Raw genomic sequence first — 25,955 nt, 5'->3', positions numbered from 1 at the left:
GAAGAAAAATGAAGATAATGAAGAGTAGCAGAAATGAAGTTGGTGATAAATGTACACCAAAATTAGTGACCAGAAAGTAGACGAAGTAAAGGAATATTCCTATGATCGAAGCAAAATAACACAAAACGGACGATATAAGCAGGACAGAAATAATAGGCTAGCACTGACGAAGAGGACCTTCCTGGTCTAATACGCGTTAATGTGAAGAAGAACTTTATGTTAATATGCGTTTGGAGCACACCATTGTATGGTAGTGAATGAATCAAGGACTGCTGGAAAATCGGAACAGAAGAGAATCGAATCGTTTGATATTTGGTGCTATAGAAGAATGCTGAAAATCAGGTGGGCTGATAAGAAAATGAATGAATAGGTTCTCCGCAGAATCGGTGAAGAAAGGAGTACGTGGAAAACACAGGAAGGGACAAGATGATAGGACATGTATTAAAACATCAGGAAATAACCTCATGGTGTAGGGCTGTAAAGCATAAAAATTGTAGGGCAAGACAGAAATTGGAATACAGCCAACAAATAACTGAGGATGCAGGATGAAAATGCTACTCAGAAATGAACAGGTCGGCACAAGAGAGGAATTCGTAATGGGCTGCATCGTAAGAGACTGATGATTCAAAAAGAAACTGTGCGGAGTGACAACTAACTAATCTGTTCAAAGTAAGGCAGCTCTTCCGAGACGTTAAGGTGCCAGTGAAAGAACTTAAGTCTCATTTCAGTCGTCCTAGATGACAATTCGTTACAAATTTTTACACAATATTTGTAAATTACGATACGAAACATTTGCCACTTCAGTAACCTAGATATGGAAAGTATCTGATCTTTTCTTCTCTGATCATTTCTTTACCTTAAATCTTGCGGTCTAATGTGAATTGCTACAAATTTCCAATTTTCGCCGTAGTATGGCTAAAACATAAACAAGCGGTGTTAATTTAAATTTCGTTTGAACATTTTTCAGGATGTAAGTGCACCATTACATAAAAATGACTACCAATGGCCAGAATTTTAATTGAAGCGGATTACATTCACAAAACCCATTGAATGATCGTACGATGTAAAAAATGTTAAATTCGTGAATAGGACTTACCATTTCAATTGGCTGTTGTCTTTGTGTGATGCTACGAAGACAGCAGAGGATTTTATGCATTTAAGGACACACATTGGGGTGAGGTGATTTGGATGATTTGGAATGGAAACTTCGAACAGTAATTATACAGGTTGCGGGCTTTCTAAAATAACCACGCACCCTCAGTCTCAGAGGTGCAATATTGTTTTGGCTGGTTTCGTTGTCTAGGGGCTGGGATACGCAGCTGCCACATTACAGGCCAAATACTGCTGAGTCTACAATACTGCTGAGTATACAATAAGAATACACATATGAATCGAATGGTCGAAGGTTTCTATCACTCGGCAATTGCGAATTATGAATTTAAAATACAAATTTATAAATGAAAGATTGCAATTAAATAGGATCTGCAAGTACTATCTTAACGACTTTAAATAATGAGTACGATAGTAGAAGTACTTTTGAGAATGCGGTGTGTTTCTGAAAAACACTTATTGGTGTCGATGGTCCAGCAATTAAATAAAATATAAGTTGAATAACAGGGAAACAATAGATTCCTACTTCACGTAATTAGTTATGAACAACAACATAGCTCGCGAGATATTCACTTCTGAATGCATACTACGACTTCACTGCAGAAGCCACGGAAATCACACAAGAGCACAGGTCGGCACTCTGAGATATTTCTATCCTCCGCGACCACGCGCAAACTCCTCCACTGTCGAAGTCCTTCCTCCCGTGACTCTACGTCCGTCGCGCCGTCGCGTCCAGCACTTCCCGTGTCCTCTCCCGTACCAAGTGCCGTACTCCCCACATCCATACAGTCTCTCCACTTAACGAACACTGTGATTGGCTAGAGCGCTCCCGCCCTGTCTTCAAGCCAATGTGCATTCACAAACATATTGAAACACATACGAGATACTAGATTTACATTTAAATAACTTGAAAGTAAATAAATTTTCCTAAGACTGGACCATAAATACGCTCTAACACACATCATTAAATACATAAACAATTAAATAAACATACATCAAAAGAAAAGAAGCAAAAGGTAGGCCAGGAGGCTAATGTCTCTGTGATTTCTAAAACACAGTAAATGTTTAACCAGTTTCTTCATGAATAGTATATATCGGATATAAACAAAGACATAGATGAATAAATATATTTATAAGCATGCTGCTACCGTTTTATCGTGTAACTGTGGAGTACATACGGCCTGACGCGATCGATACTAATCGGCCACTTTAACCTCCAATAACTCATGTACTATTCAAGTTACATGCCTGTTATTCATACCAATTTAGATTTACACTAATAGCTTTCTAAAGACACGGCGATCGACAAAATCGGATGAAGCGTTTATATTTCGGAAATTAGTTTCTGGGTGTTACCTTTATAATTTACCGTCAGATACTAAACTGTACACTAACAAAGATATTGAAAATCTGATTACACCATCAGAGTCGTCGTGCAAATAATAGTAACGTACATGTTTCTTTTTGAGATATCATGATTCATCTGGCTGCTATTAATTTCTGTACGAACTGTGAAATGTTTGCCATTAAGGTTTCACAAAGTCAACCATCTTTGGCACTCCCAGCATAGACATCTCCTTCATCGACACAAAGTACCGTCCTCGTCACAGCGGAATTCCCAGCCACGCGGCTGGACCATGCGCTGGGGCTACCCCTCTCGTCCGGCTAACGTTTGCCATCACATGTTTTCTGCTGGGCCCCGGCTTTGACGAGCGTCCTGTGCGACCGCCCCAATTCCGAGCATATAATATTTTCAGGGCGTCACAACTCGCCCGTTACCTCACAAGGTAGAAGCGTGGTAATGTCGTCGAGAAACTATGTTGGAAGCCCGCCCGACTAGCCGCGTCGTCTAACGTGCTGCTTCTCGAACGGGAAGGCGTGCCGGTCCCCTGCACGAATCCACCCGGCGAACTAGTGTCGAGGTCCGGTGTGCCGACCAGTCTGTGGATGGTTCTTAAGGCGGTTTTCCATATACATCGGCGAATGCGGGCTAGCTCTCCTTATTTCGCTTCAGTTACACTGTGTCGGCGATTGCTTCGCAAACACCGTTTCCACGTACGCGTACACCATAATTACTCTACCACGCAAACATTTGGGGTTGCACTCGTCTGGTATGAGACATTTCCGGCGGCGTCCACTGGGGGTCGAAAACACAATAACCCTGTGTTCAGTGTGGTGCGGCGATGGGGTGAGTAGACTGCTGTTGCCTGTTGCAGGATTGTGAACCACTGAGAGCTACGGCACGACGAAGCTTCTCCACCGTTTCTTGGTCCCCGGTTTAATAAAATACAAGTATGTTGGAATGTGCTGATGGGTGAGGTTGAAATTTATTAAAATTCGGTGGCGCTATAGAAGTTTACTATATTTTTATCGTGAAAAGAAAAAAAATGGAAGGAGAAAGAAGCAGGTAGAGCATTGACAGATCCCACTATTGTATGTGATCCGAACACAGTCCAGTTGTACATGGAACAATTACGGCTTTTCATTGCCTAACGTCTTCAATTCGTGAAATTTGTTGATACTATTTCCCGATGACTGAATGCATTAGAATGCTATGGATTTATGGATAAAATGTAATCAGCCGATATTCAACCGGAAGGCGACACGGTATCGTTTTTCTCCTCCATGCGTCAAATCACTCCGAGGTCTCCTGTCTCAGTTCTCTTCTGTATCTCGAAGGAGTGATTGTTCTATTAATTTGCGAATAGTATGCTTGATACAGTTAATTACTTCTTGAAACATTTCTCTTTCGTCCAGGATACAACATAACAGATTCCATTATAAATAGAAGCGTCTATTATTTTTATCGCTTGTTCATGACCTTAGACTATCTGAAGAAGTCTTGTAAATGTACATAATGTCGAAATCACAAATTCATGTTCGCAATACGTCCTGATAGCTGTTATCTCTGCTCTCGTGATGGCCAAGTTCAATCGATCAAATTTCCATGTGTCATCATTACTCCATTTGACTTCATTCGAGTCGGGTGCAGCCATCATAATCCAGTTCAAGCTCCAGTACTACGCAGGCGGGTTGAAGCTGACATCCATATAGCTAATTAAGCGTTTCTGCCTCTTACACATTTTGAACTTGTACTGCCACTCACTAGTGTTCTGGTAGAACATCAGAAGTGAAAAGTATAACGTAAAGGAAAACGAAGTTTATAGCAACCTAGCAACAGTTACAACACTGGTTAGAGCTACTGAAAGGAATCTTTTATTTAAAGGGTTTAACTCTTCCAACGATAGCTAACAGCTGTCACGATTTCTGCACGACTGCTGCAGCGTCGAAATTTGTTGGAATGGACCGAGTACCAATTAGCGGCTGAACATTAAGACTGGCTCGGGTCGTAAAATATTCCCCTGTTTTGCATGTGTGTGTAGGAAGAATGGGAAGATAAATTTGCTGCTGATTTCCCCAGCTGTCGTGGTTGAAATTAAATATCGAAGTGGCCGGGGTGTTAGTTACAGACATAACATCATATTGCTAAATTGCTTACGTTTCTTATTCCAGCTGCAGCATCTCGTCACACACAGTACATATTTCAAGTTTCGTCAGCGTCTGTGTTGAGAACAACGTATTTATGCTGTACCATTCACACTATACTAACTACACATTAGTAATACAGCGCGCCTGACGCATCGAGCGAGGATGTGCAGTATTTATGTCCCATAATTCTTATTTGGTTCTAAAGAGAGCCAACGCTAATTTCGGCGACTACTAGAATGGTTCCTTCAAAGAACATGCCCTACTTGCTACTCCACCATTGTGGTTGCACAGCAGCCGGTTGTTTAATTCAGCCCACCAATCTAGCCATTGTTTCACCATTCGCTCCAGAATTTTGTGTTGCGACTGCACAATACTGAGGGTGGGAAGACCTTTGTGAAACACCTTTTCCCAATATCATACATAACGATAGATCACGTAAAGTGCCCTCCGCCACACACTGTTGGGTGGCTTGCGGAGTATAAATGTAGATGTAGATCAAAAGATAGTAATGTCGCCGGGTGCTCATTCGTCGACGCAAATACGAGTGACCGGAAAAAATACAGGTTGCTCCCTGAGGCATTTGTCACGACGGCTGAAACGCTCCCCGAAATACACTGCAGCACCGAAAGTGACTCTGTCTGATCCGCAGACAGCGCTGCAAATACTACAGCATCGCCGTAGGCAACGTCACAATAACGCTTCGTGTTCGAGATAATGCAGCAAGCGGACGTTCTACAACAGATCAGTGTCGAAATTAAGTTTATTTAGGACAACGAACTGGTGGACATGCTAGAAAAGAACGCCCTTACTACGGGCAGTCATGAGTAATACAACGTCTCGAATTTTTACTTTACTCTGACTTTGAAGTAATTACAAAGAAACCAGGGTCACAATGAATAGAGAACGTGTGATGCCATGGGGCGATGCTGTCGCGGGTTGCAGTTGTATGGTGGTAGTGCACACAAACCATGCCACACTTCTTCCATACGACGGTCACACGCCTGAAATTTAACCACGGACGCTAAAATCAATATCTCCACCGATTCGCAAGATCGGATTCCTCTACCATGAACATGAAAAGGAAGGAGATCTTGTGGGTGGGTGTCAACGACGGAAACAACAAGCGACGAACACTGCTCCCACAATTTGAAATCATAGAACATATGGAACTAGAATTGATCATTTTATAGTATATTTTATTAACTCCACTAAATACAATTCCGCCTGCCCTACTCGCTCCCATTTAACATGGACAATGCCGAGGTGGGCTGGCATGGCTGCTTCCACGATACGGATTGCCGTAGATGCAGCCATGTCCGAACGATATCTGTGAGGAGGCCAAACAAACATATGTTTCATCAAGAGTGACAGTAGTCTCTTCAGTATTTCTTGGGCCAACAGTGTGGATGATTGATTTATCTGACCGAACAACATTTGGCCAACATATTTCAGTTATGTTCGTACTGCGAACGGCTGAAAACAAGTGTACTTCCCGAGGACATTCAGCTCTGTTGTATGGCTTAACGATGGATTTCTTATGGGTAAAATGTTTGGGAGGTAAAACAGTCCTTCATTCGAAACTCCAGGCGGGAACTGCACTTTTGGATGTTGTCATTAGGAAAAACAAAATTGCCATTCCTTAGTTCGGAAGAAGAAAAGAAGGAAGTGTAACCTATAGGCCACGGATGTCCAGCCGTTTAGATTACCTGGGGCACATTGAAAGAAGACAAGTATTTTTGATCCGCACATAATATACTTAACATTTACAGTGTAACAATGAACGGTATGGCCTAATGAAAGAATAGTGCTCACTCCTTGGACTGTGTTGGTATGTGCTTTAGGGTGCGGGCTGCACGCCCCTGTCATAGACCTTTCCTGCGTCTGGCACAGCCATGAAGACTATCATTCCAATACCAGAAACGAAGAGAGTGATATAAAATTAAACCAGAGATTCCATTAGTACCAAACACGGACGATTAATTTAAAAATTCCTTAATTAAATCATTCAGTTTGGCCATTAGAGCTAATTTTCTCCGACTGTCAAACCACGCCTTCATCGCGGACTATCGGGTGGAGGGGGCTAACTACTTTTCCCGTTCACCGATTATTTAGTATCAAAATCCCTCGAGATGGCCGGTTTTCTTGAAATTAATGGCCATCACCTTCAAATATGGCCAGAGGGAAGCGGAGGCGAAAATACCCAAATTCGTAACACGCTTCGGAGTTTTGGTGCCCAAAAAGGCCTGGCAACCTAATCTTCAAGCTTATAGCGTTAGAAGCCAAGATCGCTTGATGTGAAATACTTTATTTCATGTGCTGTCACGCTCAGATTCTCATATCTCCCAAAAATATAATTATACAACACTCACGCCGACATACTGAGAACATGCTGCAGTACGTCGACGAGATGTAATTCATTTCTGCGAACTCTGAGAACTGAGGACAGTTAGTTACTGTCGAAACTGGTCATGAAATAAACTATTTCACATCAAGCTATCTTGGCTTCTAACATTATATTACAACGTTAGATCGTCCCAACAACACTGTGTTAACTATATAATCTTCAAACACCGAACCATGTCTCCAGTCCGGAACACAGGAACCGTTGGCTTGACCCCCTCCAATTATGCTGCATCTGGATACTTCCGCAGAAGTGCACTCTGGGGAAGTATTCCTGGTGACAAAAGTCTTGAGAGACCATATCTCAGCCCTAGTCAAAAAATGGTTCAAATGGCTCTGAGCACTATGGGACTTAACATCTGTGGTCATCCGTCCCCTAGAACTTAGAACTAATTAAACCTAACTAACCTAAAGACATCACACACATCCATGCCCGAGGCAGGATTCGAACCTGCGACCGTAGCAGTCACGCGGTTCCGGACTGAACGCCTAGAACCGCTAGACCACCGCGGCCGGCAGCCCTAGTCGTGCGCACTTATCTGGTGATGCAAGACGTGCAGCAGCAGCTAACTTGGAAGTGGCTGCAATTTTAGCCAGGACTGTCGCTTAGTCACTTGGGAAGCAGCCTCGTGTAACATTCAATTGCTATAGAGTGACACGAATACCGACTGGGATCTTGACAAGACTCCGGTTGTTTCCCACGTGTCGTTAGAGGAAATACCACGCTCGCATCTAATACCGCGACACCACCAGTGGTAACGTTGTAAGTCACATCGAGTAGCCTCTATTTCTGGTTTGGTACCACAACTCCCAGGTTTTCTTTCACTATGGTCGACGTAGAAATCTCGTAATCATTGTCACTCTCTCCCTATAGATTTTTTCTCAGTTTTATTGCTTTTTCGAACTGCACATATGTTTACCTTGAATATTTAGTGGCCTATAGCGGGATGGAAGCTCGTCATTTAAGCCAGTATTCGTAATGATACTGTCATAATTTTTGTAGCGGGGCTACCTCCAATTGTGTTTTCTTTGAGAACAGTATATTTTCGAATAAACTTCTAAAAAGATCTCTCACTTACTGTAGCTTATCCCTGCCGCTTCCTTTTAACTCTATTCAGAATCTAGAAAGTAGGAGAAGAATCCGACAGCCTATGCGGTCGGCGAGCACTATGTCAGAAAGTGAGTGATTATCTCTCTGTCCGATTTGGCCAAAGGTGTGAAGTCGTCTGCGAATATTTAATCCCAATCGTCGCAGTTGCATCGATTGTTTTATCAAACACTCCCTTACGTTCGAGTGATCAAACCCAAAATCTCTAGCCGCGCGGCTTAGATCGCCTTGCCACGTTTTTTCGTGCGGCTCCCCTCCCCCCCCCCCCCCTTCCCCTCCGGTAGGAGGTTCAAAATGGTTCAAATGGCTCTGAGCACTATGGGACTCAACTGCTGAGGTCATTAGTCCCCTAGAACTTAGAACTAGTTAAACCTAACTAACCTAAGGACATCACAAACATCCATGCCCGAGGCAGGATTCGAACCTGCGACCGTAGCGGTCTTGCGGTTCCAGACTGCAGCGCCTTTAACCGCACGGCCACTTCGGCCGGCTCCGGTAGGAGGTTCGATTCCTCCCGCCCCGCGCGCATGGGTGTATGTATTGTCCTTAGCGTAAGTTAAAGTTACATTAAGTAGTATGTAAGCCTAGGGACCGATGACCTCAGCAGTTTGAAACGCGTACGTTTCATATGTTTTGAAACGCGTACGTTTCATGACAGAATCTCTGACCAGAGAGTTATTTATCGTGTCTAGTCTGCACTTGACTGCGCGAGAGTTGAGTTGTGAGTTGGACTCAGTCGGAAGTGGTGTGTGAGGAGTCGGCGGGCGTCGACGTGGGTCTCTGGTCAAGGTTCGGGACGAGGTATATTGTTAAATAAGGTAATGAAGCAGCATTGCGCACGTCTGATGATGTAATGTATGTTAATTGTAATTAATTTGTTCAAGAAATGCCCCAATAATAATTTTGTTTTCAAAGCAATCGTTTTTTAAAAAAAAGAATCATTCCAATTGAAACAATATTTCCTGTGCTTTTCCTCCCAGAATCAATTTATCAGATTAATTATTGCACAGGGCCTAAGGTCAGCGATGCTGCCCTATTATTGTACATTTAATGATTAATTTTCATTTCTCAATTTTTGTGTCGAGTTTACATTGGGCCATTATTTTTCAATATTTTTGTAGCGAAGGTACAGTCGCTTTTATTTCAATTTAAGGATGTTTTGTGGGAGCTCAACAACATTTGGCTCTATTTCGATTAACATTTAATTATTGTCATTTCAAAATTCTGCGGGGAGGTTACACTTGGCGACATCCGGACCAGGATCGTATTTCTTCGAGAATCTTCTGAAAAGTAGTCAGATATCTGCTCTTATTTACTAAAATATAATTAGTATTTGGCGCAACGCTTTTACTAATTTTATGACTTTCTTTCCTCAGATCATCGGCAATTCGTTGCTCTTTGTTGTATTTGCATTTGTTGGATTTTGGGTTGTCTTTGTTTCATTATTGAATAATTGTGATTAGTGTAAAAATGCCGCGAAAGACTATTAATAGTGCATCGCGAGGTATTATGAATGAAATAACCGAATTAAATAACTTCACCGATAGTACTTGCGACACGCAATATAATGATGACAATCCACCGTTTACTGACAATCATCCTAGTGATGAACAGACGAATTCAATTGTGTCGTCTGTTAACTTAACGACAATTGATGACGCGGGGCGTTCTGTTGCAATGAGCGCTGCCCAGCTCAACACAACCGGTTTGCAAAATTCACGTGACGAACAGACGAATTTTTCCAATGAAAATCAACAGGATACTCAAAGTAGTACAGATTTATTTAATTCCGATTTAGTGACCATCAGTGTACATCCGATTAGCAAACATCTTCAAGAATCACAGAATATCCAAATGGATACACAAAACGTGACAATTGCAGACACACTATCACACAGTACAGAGAATAGAGATGTTCATTTTAGATTTGATCAAATTATGGCAATATTGCTACAACAGGGTAAAAAACAAGACGACCTTAAGGAAGATCTCAAACAACAGCTTAATGAAAATAACGAAAATCTCAAACAACAGCTAAATGAAAAATTAGACAACAATTCCAGACAGTTAAATGAAAAATTAGACAACAATTCCAGACAGTTAAATGAAAAATTAGACAACAATTCCAGACAGTTAAATGAAAAATTAGACAACAATTCCAGACAGCTTAGTGAACAAATTAGAGACGTTGCCGCGCAGTGTCATGATACTAAGGAACAGTTACGCGAGGAAATTGAGGCTTGTTCAAGAAAAAGTAGCGAAGAAATTAGATCTGTTGCTCAAGAATTAAGGGATTGCAAACAGCTACAACAGAAACACTTATAGAGGAAATTAGCACAGTCGGTAAACAATGCTCTGAAAAGGCAACACAATTACGCGACGAGTTTAAATTAATGACAGCAGAACTTTCGCGCACAATGGACGCAAAAATAGACGCGAAATTCGAACAACAGAACACTCAAATTGACGAGCGCTTTAATCATCACCTACAAAACAGTGATACGCGTTTCCGGTAATTTATACAGGAACAGAATAAAGTAAAACAACAAGTCATGGAAACAATCACTGCACAGAGACAGGAAGACAAACGTAAATTGTTTGCGAAAGCAAAAACGTATGTAGACAACAATGTTGTTTCAGTGTCCGATGAAATTAATACCATCAAACAGTCGAACACAGAATTACGTGACGAAATTTCCGATCTTAAATCGAAAACAGACACATACACAACAGATTTTCAAACAGTGACCGACAGACTCGAACAATTAGAACTAACACGGGATTCCGATGTCGTCAAAGCTGACGTTAAAAAACTGAACGAAACCACACGTAAAATGCAAAAACAGATTAATGCCTGTGACACTAAAACCGATGATCAGGTAAAAATACTGTTTGAAAAATGTGACGAATTGGCCAGTCGTATTGATATTATTGAAAGTAATAATGACAACAAATCTGACGATACTACACCGATTTCGTTTAGCCAAACACCTGAATTCCAAAATTTACAGCAGATAATCAATGAGATTAATTCGTCTAATAACACATTGCGTAGAAAATTGTCAAGTTTACAGCAAGAGGTAACAGAGATAAAAAATATTTCAGTTAATAACACATCACAGCAGACGCATCTTTGCGAACATTTGTCAGACTCACGCAGTGCGTATAATTTAGGTAATCTACAGAGAGTACGTGAGTTAGATTCAGAACAGTCTCAGCCAAACAGATTCTCTTACAATCCTGAACCTGTTCCATCATACAGAGATGATAATTTTGATTACAAACATTTTCTGTCAGTGAGAAAATTTAAAGTGTTTAAAAATGACAGAACACAGATTCACCCACTGGATTGGATACAACAATTTAGCTTTGCTTTTCCACCGACTTGGCCCGTAACGCATAAACTTGAATTTATTTGCAGTTTTTTGGAAGGCGAACCGGCAATTCGTATGAGACCGATCGCGAGACAATGCTATTCGGTAGAGGAGTTTCAGAATGCTTTTCTATCAGTGTATTGGTCGAAGACGACACAGCGCGGAATTAAAGATCAACTAATTAGTTTACCAAATTATGAGAACACAAATTTTCCCAGTGTCACGCAATTTTTTGAGCATATGGTCCAACAAAACCAGTACTTAAGTGAACCATATAGTGAATCTGCACTCATTCAATTATGTATTTCTAAATTGCCACGATCATTAAGAGTGTCACTTTTAACGGGTCAGTAAAAAGAAAATATTTCGGCATTCTGGGATCTGCTGCAGCTTTTAGAAGTGCAGCAATCAGATTATTCCTTCGTAAACAAAAATTTTTCATATAACAACCAAGGCCAACAAACTTACAGTGATTACGGTCAACCACGTAATTTCAATAGCAAAGGTAACAGACGCTTTAGGAACGACAACCACCAGAACTTTAATAGCAGACAAAATTTTGATTATCAGTATCGAGAAAACTATCAGCAAGAAGAACCACATTTTAGTAACAATAGACGTTTTTCTCCGCAACAGTATCAAAGGCAGCCGGTTAGCATACCTAACCAACAATGCAGTGTGCGAGGTCAGCCAGGGTTTAATGTTTCGCCGCGTGCACGTATAGTCTCAGCTCCAACAAATAGTAACGCACGGCAGCAAGGAAATAACTATATGCAGAAAACACAGTACTTCAATTCCTATCGCAATGCACCGTATAGGAATGACTATCACGACAGACGTAAAAACAATGAGCACAATTATCAGCGTACGTATAATAACAGTCGATCTTACCAGCAGCAAAATGATCAGCAACAACATATTCTCATGAATGAACCCGACAGTAGGTATCATCCAGAGCGTAATACGTCTGGAAGAAATAACAGAACAGTTCAAATAATCGAAATGCCACAACATCCTCCAGAAAATAATAACACGTCAGATAGAATCTGACTAGATACTGTACAGGTCGCATCTTCCAGTAACACAAGCACTACTTTAGACACGCAGAAAGTTGTTCACGAGAATGTTATTACTTTTGACGACATCCGAGACACTCTTTTACAGGAAAGACCAGTTGTTCAGAAAACCATTTCACACCCTGTCATCGAAATTAAAATTGGATCGTCGAAATTTTTAGCAGTAATCGATTCTGGATCACCTATGTCAGTAATAAATGAAGAAACTTTCAACGAGTGTAACAAAGAGAATACGTATCCTACATTACCATTAGGCAAAACGAAAGTAAAATGAGCAATATTGAGTAAAGGAGTAGATGTTAAATTACAGACACATTTATCATTTTGCATTGCAGGACACACATTTCACTCAAATTTTTGGATTGTTCCTTTATTGACAACAGACGTTATTTTAGGTACTAATTTTCTGATACAACACGACGCAGTTATTGATTTTCAAAATTCCTATTTAATGCTAAAGGATGAAAATGTACAATTGGCTTTAGAATTTCAGCACTCTTTATCTGCGGAAGAACAGACAATTAATCGCACAGAAGTCATTTCCGCATCACGTAACATAGATTGTAATTCCACATTGTTCACAGATACGTTCGTACATAACTATAATACTCCAGACGAAGCTGACTACGATGTAATGCAGATGATTTCTGATAAAGTTAAGCAGAGCAGTGCAAATACAGACGACGAACGGACGCAACTACACAAAATTCTTTTACAGCAAGCTCCAGTTTTCGACAACATTCCTGGTACTATGTCCGGTTTTATGTATGAATTTCAAGTCAAACAGCACGACACATTTAAAGCAAAGCATTATCCCATTCCATATATCCACAGAGAACAAGTTAAAAAAGAGTTGCAAGATATGCTCGACCAAGGAATTATACACTCCTGGAAATGGAAAAAAGAACACATTGACACCGGTGTGTCAGACCCACCATACTTGCTCCGGACACTGCGAGAGGGCTGTACAAGCAATGATCACACGCACGGCACAGCGGACACACCAGGAACCGCGGTGTTGGCCGTCGAATGGCGCTAGCTGCGCAGCATTTGTGCACCGCCGCCGTCAGTGTCAGCCAGTTTGCCGCGGCATACGGAGCTCCATCGCAGTCTTAACACTGGTAGCATGCCGCGACAGCGTGGACGTGAACCGTATGTGCAATTGACGGACTTTGAGCGAGGGCGTATAGTGGGCATGCGGGAGGCCGGGTGGACGTACCGCCGAATTGCTCAACACGTGAGGCGTGAGGTCTCCACAGTACATCGATGTTGTCGCCAGTGGTCGGCGGAAGGTGCACGTGCCCGTCGACCTGGGACCGGATCGCAGCGACGCACGGATGCACGCCAAGACCGTAGGATCCTACACAGTGCCGTAGGGGACCGCACCGCCACTTCCCAGCAAATTAGGGACACTGTTGCTCCTGGGGTATCGGCGAGGACCATTCGCAACCGTCTCCATGAAGCTGGGCTACGGTCCCGCACACCGTTAGGCCGTCTTCCGCTCACGCCCCAACATCGTGCAGCCCGCCTCCAGTGGTGTCGCGACAGGCGTGAATGGAGGGACGAATGGAGACGTGTCGTCTTCAGCGATGAGAGTCGCTTCTGCCTTGGTGCCAATGATGGTCGTATGCGTGTTTGGCGCCGTGCAGGTGAGCGCCACAATCAGGACTGCATACGACCGAGGCACACAGGGCCAACACCCGGCATCATGGTGTGGGGAGCGATCTCCTACACTGGCCGTACACCACTGGTGATCGTCGAGGGGACACTGAATAGTGCACGGTACATCCAAACCGTCATCGAACCCATCGTTCTACCATTCCTAGACCGGCAAGGGAACTTGCTGTTCCAACAGGACAATGCACGTCCGGATGTATCCCGTGACACCCAACGTGCTCTAGAAGGTGTAAGTCAACTACCCTGGCCAGCAAGATCTCCGGATCTGTCCGCCATTGAGCATGTTTGGGACTGGATGAAGCGTCGTCTCACGCGGTCTGCACGTCCAGCACGAACGCTGGTCCAACTGAGGCGCCAGGTGGAAATGGCATGGCAAGCCGTTCCACAGGACTACATCCAGCATCTCTACGATCGTCTCCATGGGAGAATAGCAGCCTGCATTGCTGCGAAAGGTGGATATACACTGTACTAGTGCCGACATTGTGCATGCTCTGTTGCCTGTGTCTATGTGCCTGTGGTTCTGTCAGTGTGATCATGTGATGTATCTGACCCCAGGAATGTGTCAATAAAGTTTCCCCTTCCTGGGACAATGAATTCACGGTGTTCTTATTTCAATTTCCAGGAGTGTAGAACCGGCAGTTAGTCCGTACATAAACCCGCTACATATTGTTAAGAAAAAAGATGGCTCACTTCGCCTCGTACTTGATTCACGTCACATCAATGACATAATTATTAATGAAACAGATCGACCACAGACATTAGAGGAACTTCTACAGAAATTTCACGGTACTGCTATTTATTCTACATTAGATCTGAAATCGGGATTTTGGCAAATTCAGCGGCATCCGAATTGCAGAAAATACACAGCATTTCTCTGTTTTGGCGACTGTTATCAATTTTGCAAATTACCATTCGGTTTAACTATTTCTTCTGCAGCTTTTATTACCGGTTTGAACACAATACTTCCGACAGAACTTAAAGACAGAATCACGACATACGTAGATGACATTCTTATTGAAGAAGCTAACTGGACTGAACACAATCTGATTCTAGAACAATTGTTGCAAACTTTTCATGCACAAGGACTCACAGTTAATCTCAGTAAATCGCACGTTGGCAAAACTTCTATAAAATTTCTTGGACATGTAATTTCAGCAGAAGGCATTGCGCCTGATCCGGAAAAACTTCAAGCTTTACGTGACATTACTGTTCCTACAACGAAGAAGCAATTACGCAGTTTTTTGGGTTTAATTAACTTTTTTCGTAAATTTATTCAACACTCTGTTTTAGACACACCTAGATTATGCCAATTGACAGGTAAAAACACTATTTGGTCCTGGGATAAGCAAGCACATTCTGAATTTATGAACCTGAAACATGCTTTGTTGAATGCACCACTTTTATCGCACCCAGATCTTACCAGAAATTTTTCCATTGCCACCGACAGTTCCAACACTGCTTTAGGCGTACACATTTTTCAGGAAACTGAAGAAGATGGCTCAACAGTAATTAAAAACATCGCATTTGCAAGTCGCATTCTGTCACATGCTGAACGAAATTATTCTGTTACAGAACTGGAAACGTTATGTGTTGTTTGGGCTTTTATGAGATTTAGGCACTTTCTTTATGGAAGACATACCACCGTCTACACAGACCACAGAGCGATACAATTCTTACTTTCAGCTAAATTCACTCACGACAGATTAAGCAGATGGAAACTTTACTTGCAGGAATTTAATTTTACAATAGTTCACATTCCCGGCACACAAAATATTGTAGCAGACGCACTATCTCGTTCTCTCAGCAACAATCAGCAAGACATCGCAACCAACTTCTGTCAAGCAAATTTCAGCGTGATGTACATTCAACAAGTTGCATTCGAAAATTTTATTTCGTCATCATTACAGGACATAGCAAAAGAGCAAAATAAAGACAACGTGTGGAAAGAGATTAAACACCTCTGGCAAGATAGGAATAATGTTACGATTAGAAACCATTACACTGTACGCAATGACATTCTGTTTCGCCGCTCTCATCCTGACAGCAACAGTTGGTTATTAGGCATTCCTGACGAGCTTGTTAACAAACTAATCTGGTATATTCATTTAAGTTACGCACATTACGAAGCTAGAAAATGTTTTCTTATACTGAGACAGAACTGTTATTTTGTCAACATGGAGAAACGTATACGACGAGTTTTAGCGTCATGTAAAATCTGCCAGAAAGCTAAGTCAGACACAACTTCACATATTTCTCCATTACATCCAATTGTACCTGTTAAATTAAGACATATGGCCGCTGTAGACATTTTTGGTCCGATTCCCAGAACTAATAGAGGTTTTTGCTACATCTTTGTCGCTGTTGAACTCACTTCAAAATTTGTTACTTTCACTCCGTTACGCAAATCTACTGCTAAAACTGTTTCGAAAGCATTTGTAAAACATTTTCTATTTCATGTATGGCATGTGTTGAAAGTAATTTCCGACAATGGATCACAGTTTCGATCTGCTATATGGACACGTATGTTACGAGTTAGAAACGTTTCTCCGATCTATATATTCAAGTACCACGCTTCTTCGAACCCTTGTGAACGATTAATGAAAGAAATTGGTAAACTGTGTAGAATATACTGCCACAAAGACATATTGATTGGGACACACACATATTCTCATTCCAAGATGTAATTAATTCCATTCCAAATGAATCCACTATGCTATCTCCGTCTGTTATACTGAAAAATGTTGAACCACCTAACAAAATTAAAGAATTAGTAACCTTTCCTACATTTCGTCGATTACGACACCACGAAATAATCGACATTGCGCTGAACAACATCAAACGTGCCGCAGAGCGCCGGAGAAGACAGCAAAAACAGGTTTGTACACGCCGTGACTTTCACATTGGACAGAAAATATTAGTACGTACACACTATTTATCCAACAAAGGAAAAGGTAGGTGCAGTAAATTTGAACTTCTATACGCAGGTCCACATCGGATTCGCAGCATTCCTCACCCCAATGTTGTACACGTCGAAACTTTGAGAACCAGAAAATCCAAAGGCAACCACCATTGGTCAAACATCAGACCTTTTATTGAATGAAGACACTTTATGATTTAACATGCTATAATGCCATTTTGCTAATTTTATGATCACTTATGCAATTACATTCACATGACTAATTACTGATGATTATCGTATTTTTTCTTGGCAAGTGCCTAGCAAGGTAAGGTTAGCTGGTCGTTCTTCTTGTCGTTACATATCAGGCTGTGCACATTTTTTTTTCAGAGAAACTTACGTATCTTATGAATAATTATGCAATGTTATCTAGTGACATATTAATTTTATTAAATTTTCTCTCCATTAAAGTCTTTAATTCTCGCCTCTAATAACTACACAACATACAAGCTGAACACAACGAACGTCACATTTTTTGTCTTTCTTAGGTATATACGATTGTTTCATGTTTTGTTTGTATGCACTATGAAATAGTTAAGATATAGCAAACACCAGCTGACTTTGACATTTTGCCTTATGATATCTCAACATCGTGATACTTTACTGTTACATTGTGATACACTGAGTACATATTTGCCTCTGAACACTATATAAGTTTTTTCACGTATTACGTTTTCTGTCATGTTATGCCGTATGCTTAATTATGTTACCATAAACCAGACATTATTTAATGAGTATATGATTTAAATGCAAGACATTAATCTCTGTTCATAAATTTCAGAAAGAAACGACGTGTGAAAGAAATAAATTAAACAGAAATGGGAATTTCACCTTCGGAATGATCGAAAGAAGATGCAAACCTCGTGAGGAAGAGTAAATGGATCAGGATTAACAAGCATTAACAAGAATATACTATACACATCGTAGAATAGCAGTCTTAACTAATTTTTTTCTTTCAGAATACGAGGCGATTGATGCAGGCTGTCAGACAGAACTACACATCTTAGTTTTAGTGATGAAATATGATAGAAATAAGGAATAGTTATGTAATGAGTAATGAAGTGATTTTTTTTTGCAGATGATAATGAATGCTGATGAATAATGATGAAGAATAATGCTACTATGGATAATGAAGTTTTTCTTTACACGTGATGATAATAATGGAGTTATGATAATATAGATAATGAAGTGATGTATAATGAAGTTTTTCTTTACAGATGAGGATAATGTGAAAGTTATGTATTCATGCTATGTAGTTATTTAAGTATTTGTTGCAGTTCGCTTTGACAGCAGGTGTTATATTGCATAGTATAATGACTGAAGGTTTTGTAAAGGATAGCTATGGAACACATCTTTATACACATTTCACTACCTGTTAATTCGAAGTTCACTACTTTTCAGCATAAAATGCGTTTCTTCTTTCAGCTTAATAATCCATTTTTTTATATATTTTTGCAGGAGTAATTATTTATGAAATTAATGTGCTATAAGCAGTTGTTCATTAAATCTATGTAATTTATGAATGTGATTACATATACTCTACTTGTTTCATAACCTTGCTACAGCTGACTCATGACGAATGACGTTACACATTTTCATTTATAGGAACAACCCAGAAGCAAATTCTTTCTTTTTCTCTTCTTGCTTTCCCCCATAAATACCCAAAGCAATGCATTGCTAACAAAAAAATGTATTACCAGTCCCAAATAATGATACCAGTTTAAGAGAGTTCTGAGTAATTCTGATTAGCTCTGGATAGTATGTCACTTGAATAATTAATGCATAAATACTATGCACATAATTTCATTACTCTATTGAGATGACCAATGATTAATTAATAATGCTTTGTAACTGGGCAATGAATGGTACTGATTACTGTATTGGGATGACCAATGATTAATTATCAACATTATTCTGTAATACTATGTTATTGACTACCTCCTGTTTTAAGTAATGACTCCTGATGATTTCTAATTAGGGAATGAATGCCAATGTTCTCTGTAAAATGTTCTCTGTAAAACGAATGACTTCTATGATTTGTAATTAGAGAATGAGTGCCAATGTTCTCTGTAAAACAATTAATGAACATTTTTCTGTAATACTACATACATGGTACAGAAATGTTCAATAACTGGGTTATGACTACCGCAAACTACTAATGTAATTCCCAATGAAGACTAGTATGTGACTTAATGTCCTTCACCTTCTGACCTAACTACCTTGAACTACTGCAATATCCATTTGTCCTGTATATCCTCTTGGTCATGGAGCACTATATTTGGTTTTTGCACTAATTCTGCGTTGGTGTGCCTTGTAAGAGCGTGATGTTGACACGACATGCTGTCCACCACCGTGAGCGATGGAGACGTTATTATGGTCCCACTGTTTGGTGTACCTGATGTACTGCCAAAATGATAACATGGAATATTACTACGACATTTCAGTGTCTTGGCTACGCTGATAAACACTTCTGGGAAAAGAACTTCAGATTGTCTCACTTGGTGTTGTACTTCTGTGGAAAGATATGGACTTTCAGTGCAGCTGCGTGCAACCTTAAGTGCTACAACCATGATGCAATCCTTCCCTTTCCTATCCTAATTCTTGTAACATAGTGAAAATCATTTTTTTGCTAATATCATTTGTATTCATGGCTTATACATTTTTCGATATATTCTGAACTACAGTGCGTGTGCACTTTTATCATTTTTCTAACATGATTACTACTCATTCATTTTGTGATTTGCTACTATGTTCTGAACTGTAGTACATGTGCACTTATGTCACTTGTCAACATGATTTTTTTTTGCCATTATTTTTACTTGATGTGAAAATACTAAAGAGTTTTTCAGTGCGTGTGCACTTATGTCATTTGTTAATATGTTTTGTACTCACATTTTGTCATTGTCTAATATGTTTTGTACTTGGTGCATGTGCACCATATTTACTTCATGTTCTATATCTGTATATATGCTGTAATTGTAAAGTTAATTAATTATGAAAAAATTTGTTGCTCATGGCAAGTCCAATGACTCACCATCGCTGCCAAATTTTTGCCCCCCCAGTGGAAGGTTATGAAACGCGTACGTTTCATATGTTTTCATTACCAGCATATGAAACGCGTACGTTTCATATGTATTCATTACCAGCGATGGCGAGGCATGACAGAATCTCTGACCAGAGAGTTATTTATCGTGTCTAATCTGCGCTTGACTGCGTGAAAGTTGAGTTGTGAGTTGGACTCAGTCGGAAGTGGTGTGTGAGGAGTCGGCGGACGTCGACATGGGTCTCTGGTCAAGGTTCAGGACGAGGTATATTGTTAAATAAGGTAATGAAGCAGCATTGCGCACGTCTGATGATGTAATGTATGTTAATTGTAATTAATTTGTTCAAGAAATGCCCCAATAATAATTTTGTTTTCAAAGCAATCGTTTTTTTAAAAAAAGAATCATTCCAATTGAAACAATATTTCCTATGCTTTTCCTCCTAGAATCAATTTATCAGATTAATTATTGCACAGGGCCTAAGGTCAGCGATGCTGCCCTATTATTGTGGGTTTAATGATTAATTTTCATTTTTCAATTTTTGTGTCGAGTTTACATTGGGCCATTATTTTTCAATATTTTTGTAGCGAAGGTACAGTCGCTTTTATTTCAATTTAACGATGTTTTGTGGGAGCTCAACAACATTTGGCTCTATTTCGATTAACATTTAATTATTGTCATTTCAAAATTCTGCGGGGAGGTTACAAGTTTGGTCCCATAGGAACTTACCACCACCACCAAAATCTCTAGTTGCTACAGAATGGAGTCTAGGGCTTAACGTCCCGTCGACAACGACGTCATTAGAGACGGTGCGGATCAAGGAGTGGAATGTTAGGTCCTTTAAATGGGTAGGTAAGCTAGAGAATTTTAGAAGAGGAATGGATAGACTTAAGTTAGATACAGCGCGAATTTGTGAAGAGCAGTGGCAGAAAGAACTGGATTTATGGTTAGGTGAGTTCGGGGTCATAAATACAAAACCAATTAGGGGTTCTGGAGGAAGTTTGATAATGAACAAGAAATTAGTAATGCGGGTAAGCTACTATAAACAGCTTACAAACATACTATCGTAGCCAAGACAGATAAAATCCATCATCCAATACAAGTTTATGCTTCGGCTAGGTCCGCAGGAACACTAGACACTCATTACCTGAGATAGGAGAAATGAGTGGAATAAAAGGCGAAGGGTTAGCTTTGGGAGATGAAACAGTGAAGACAGCAAAGTATCACATCTGCGAAAAGACGAGGCTCAGTAGAAATCCTTGGATAATGCACAATTTACTGAATTTCAATAACCAAAGGAGAAGAACATAAAAGTGAAATAAAAGAAACAGGTAAAAGCAAACACAGACGTTTTAAAATGACACTGACAGAAAGTGAAAAGGAAGAGCAGGAATGGCCGTAGAAGCAGCATTACTATAGGTAATATAGATGCTACCTATAGGAAAACATGATAATGAATATTAAGTGCTAAGATGTCACGCTAGTACTGAGAAACAAAGGGAAGGTTGAAAGGTGGAAGAAATGTATGGAAAGACCTGAAGGGCAAGGAACTTAAAGACAGTATTATGAAACACAAGTAGAAGAAGTTGAGATGGGGTGTAGGGCACTACAGTAAGAATTCGACAGAAGGCTGAAATACCTTATTCGGAACGAGGCGTCTGGATAGACGGCATTCTCTCAGAATTACTGAGAACTGTGGAAGAACTTACCATCACAACACTAATCTATCTCTAATGCAAGATGTATGACATAGGCAAAATATCTTCAGATTTCAAAAAGAATGTAATAATTTCCATTCTAAAAAAAGGCGTATGGCGAGAGGAGTGGATATTAACGAACCGTTAATTTAATAATACGTGACTGCAGAATACTGACACGAATTATTAACAGAGAAATCGAAAAAGATCTAAAATCGATCTCAGGGGAGATCAGTATGAGTGCCGGATAAATATGAGAAAACGTGAGGCAATACTGCCCCTATGGGTTATTTCCAACACAGACTGAAGAAATGCAAACCTACATTATAAAATTTTTTAATGAGAGAAAGTTTTTGACATTGTTGTCTGGAATATACTCTTCGAAATTCTGACGTATTATGGATGGAATACAGTGATCGAAAGATTACCAACAACTCGTACTGCAATCAGACAGTTATAAGAGTCGAATGACATAAAAGGGAAACAGAAGGTGAGAAGCAAAAATGAAAACTTTGAGAATTGGTAATGACATTCTGTCAGAGACGACAGAGGACGTGGAAGAACAATTTTGCGGAATCTGCATCGCCTTGAAAAGATATTATAAGATGAAAATCGACGAAAGTAAGACAAGGGTATTAGAGGAGGTAATGATTCTGACTGGAGAGGAAAGAAATTTGTGCGCAACTCTGATTAACAGAAGTGATCAGTTCGCAGGACACATCTTAAGACAAAAAGGAAACGTTAGTTTGGTAACGAAGGAGTATGGAGGAGTAAAAGTTGTCTAGGGAGACCAAGTCTGGGCTTATAGCAAATAGATTCAAATGGCTGTAGATTGCGATACAGAGAGGCTTGTACAGAACAGAGTGGACAGCTGAATACCGCAACAGCAACACCTCCCTTCTCTTCAATCAGATATCAGTAACAGTTAAATGCGAATGGGTCATTTAGGTTATTTTGCTCTGTTCATAAACTCAATAATATTCCTTCGTTATTTTGCTCTGTTCATAAACTCAATAATATTCCTTCGGAATTTCTTAAATTACTGGAGGAAGTAGCATCAAACAATGTAATATGCAGAATCTGAGAATCTGTAAAAATTCCATAGAAACATTCGGAAGAACATCAAAGGCAGATAAAAGCAAGAACTATCGTTCAATTAGCTTGACAGCTCATGCGTCTAAGTTGCTGACCAAAATAGCATACAAAAACATGGAAAATATGATTGACGATTTGTTGGATCATAATCTGCTTGGCACAAGAGCGGCAGTTCTAATTATGCGTTAGATAATAACAGCAATACCTAAGAGAAATCAAGACAATTAAGTATGATCTCTGCAATAAAAAAAATAGTTGTACAAGTGTTGCAAGATTTTTTCAACCCTCAGAAACAGTAGGTATACGATACCGAAAAATATGGGTAGTATATAATACGGATAAGAGCCAAAATGGGACAATAACAACAGAAGGGCAAGAGAGAAGAGTGAAAATTAAAAAGGATTTAAGGCAAGATTGTAGAATTTCTCATCTACCATACATCGCGAAAACAATGACGTAAATAAAAGATAGCTGCTGAGACGTGGAATTAAACTTCAGGGTAAACGGATATCAATGGCAGGATTCGCTGATGACAGTCCCATCCTCTGCGAAAATAAGGGAAAACTAGAGGATCTACTGACAAGTACGAATAGTCTGCTCAACACAGAATATGTACTAAGAGTATTCTAAACAGAGTCATAAGTATTAATCAGTAGCAGAAATGAGAGAAGTGACAAACTAGACATCAAAATTGAGAGCACGTAGTCTGGGAAGCGGAGGAATTCTGTTACCTTGCAAGCAAGGTAACGTCTGACGACCAAAGAAGGCCTGGACGGAACTAATCACCACTATGTCAATTGTTGCGAAGCGGAACATAAAAAATATAATGCTACTATCCAGGCCAGTACGAATTCTACACAGCTTTTATTAACGCCAACAAAATACTCACAACAATTAGGCATACAACATAACACTTATAAAATGTAAACAACATTAATGTAAATATTTCCAGAATCAGAAAAAACCTGTCTAATTGCAGCCAATATTTAACACTTGATTAATATTCTGTTAAACAACTGGTAAATAGGGAAAGTGTCATCATTGTTTTCAAAATATACTGCAAGTGATCCCTACGATATGAAATATATACAGTGCAGCATAAAACACACGATACAGAGACTTTGAGACGATTTGCTATTCTACTGGTGACTGGTGATAAGTTGCCGTTTGTAGAATCTTTGCCATTTGTAGAATCTTCTTTGTAATTGTCCTTCACGAGAGATGATAACTAGAAATATGTTAGTGAGGATCAACGTTGAATTTCGTATAAATATCAACAGATTCCTACTGTCCATGACACAGTTTGACCAGCTTCGTAATATCAGATACTAATTTAGCGCCCCTTGCTTCGCGTAGACAGATCTGCATTTTTTTTTCTGCAACATATTTTTATGTTTTCCACGAACTGCAACACCTTCTAAACTTTTCACACTAATCAAGGCCATAGAAGCATGGCCTTTGTACAAAGTGCGTTCAAAAAGCTTTGTACAGTCGTCTATAATTTTTTTTTTTTTTTTTTTTTGCAGGAGGAGAATGATTTTTTTCTGAACATATTTGGAACATTTAGCTATAAGTTGGTGTACAAAAGTATTTTCTTTTATTTACAAGTGAGCCATAATGGACCGTGAAGTAGATGTGAGGTTGCGTCAACTGTCGGCGATGGAGTTCCTCTTCAAGACCGGCAATGAGTCAGCTACATCGATTCATAGGAAGTTGCTCCCTGTTTATGGGGAGGACATAGTAGATCGTAGCAATATCCAGCGCCGGTTGCAGAACTTTCAAGGAAGTGATTTCTCTCTACTGGACAATCTACGATGCGGTAGACCATCGACGGCAGTGAGTGATGTGAATAACAAGACCATTGATCAAATCATCCAAAACGACAGATGTGTGACGGCACGACAGCTTGCTGAAATGACTCGTTTGTCATTGGGTAGTGTGGTATCACTGGTACAGTCACTATGCTACAGAAAAATCTATGTTGGGTGCCTAGATTATTGACAAGAGAAATGAAAACGACGAGGAAGAATGTGTTCGAGGGTCTCATGAAGATCTTTACTGAAGAGTGGAAACAGCGTCATTACCCAGGATGAAACATGGTTGTTTTTGTCGGAACCTGAGAGCAAAACCCAATCCATGGAGTGGCATCATCCGGGTTTCCCTCGGAAGAAGAAATCAAGACTTTCACGAAGAGCAGGCCTAAAGGTGATGTTTTCCTTATTTTGGGATGAGTGTGGTGTCATTTTCATTGACTTTTTGGAACCTGGCTCCACAATTGACCTTGTTTGACTGTTTGTCATTGTCAAGCTGCGAAGTGCCATCAAGACTCTCAGACCACAGCTTCAGGGTCAGTCATCAGACTACACCATGACATTGCCAATCCCCATACAGCCCTTACGACGTAGGAGAAAATCAGGAAAATGGCTCGGAAAATGGTTCCTCGTCCACCCTACAGTCGGGTCTTGGCTCCGTCTGATTTTTACCTCTTTGGTTGTCTGAAGGCCCACCTGCGCGGTACAACATTTGATAATGAGAAAGACATTATTTCCTGTGTCAAGCGATGGTGCAAAAGTCAGTTTCCAGAATTTTACCAAAGTGCATTTACATCATGGAAAGAACGCTGAGCCAGATTCGTCACAGCAGATGGAGGCTACACTGAGTAGGCTCAATATATAATTAAATATTCTAAGTATGTTCCCAAAAAATTTCAATCTCCTCCTACAAAATATAAAAAAATTAGAGACGATTGTGCAAAACTTTTTGAACGCCCTTTGTACTTCTGACCAGCGATTCTGCTAGCGGAAGTCCAAGATTACTATTAATCCTGCCTTGGAGTCCTTGTGGTGATGTTTGCATAGAAACTTTCATCCCCTAACACGTTTCTTTACATCTAACCGAGAAGGGCAACACCATCTTTCATAGAATTAGCTTT

This window comes from Schistocerca americana, chromosome 1, assembly GCF_021461395.2.
Source record: "Schistocerca americana isolate TAMUIC-IGC-003095 chromosome 1, iqSchAmer2.1, whole genome shotgun sequence".
NCBI lineage: Eukaryota > Metazoa > Arthropoda > Insecta > Orthoptera > Acrididae > Schistocerca > Schistocerca americana.
The sequence above is the reverse complement of the archived record's forward strand: the minus strand, read 5'-3'. Positions refer to the sequence as shown.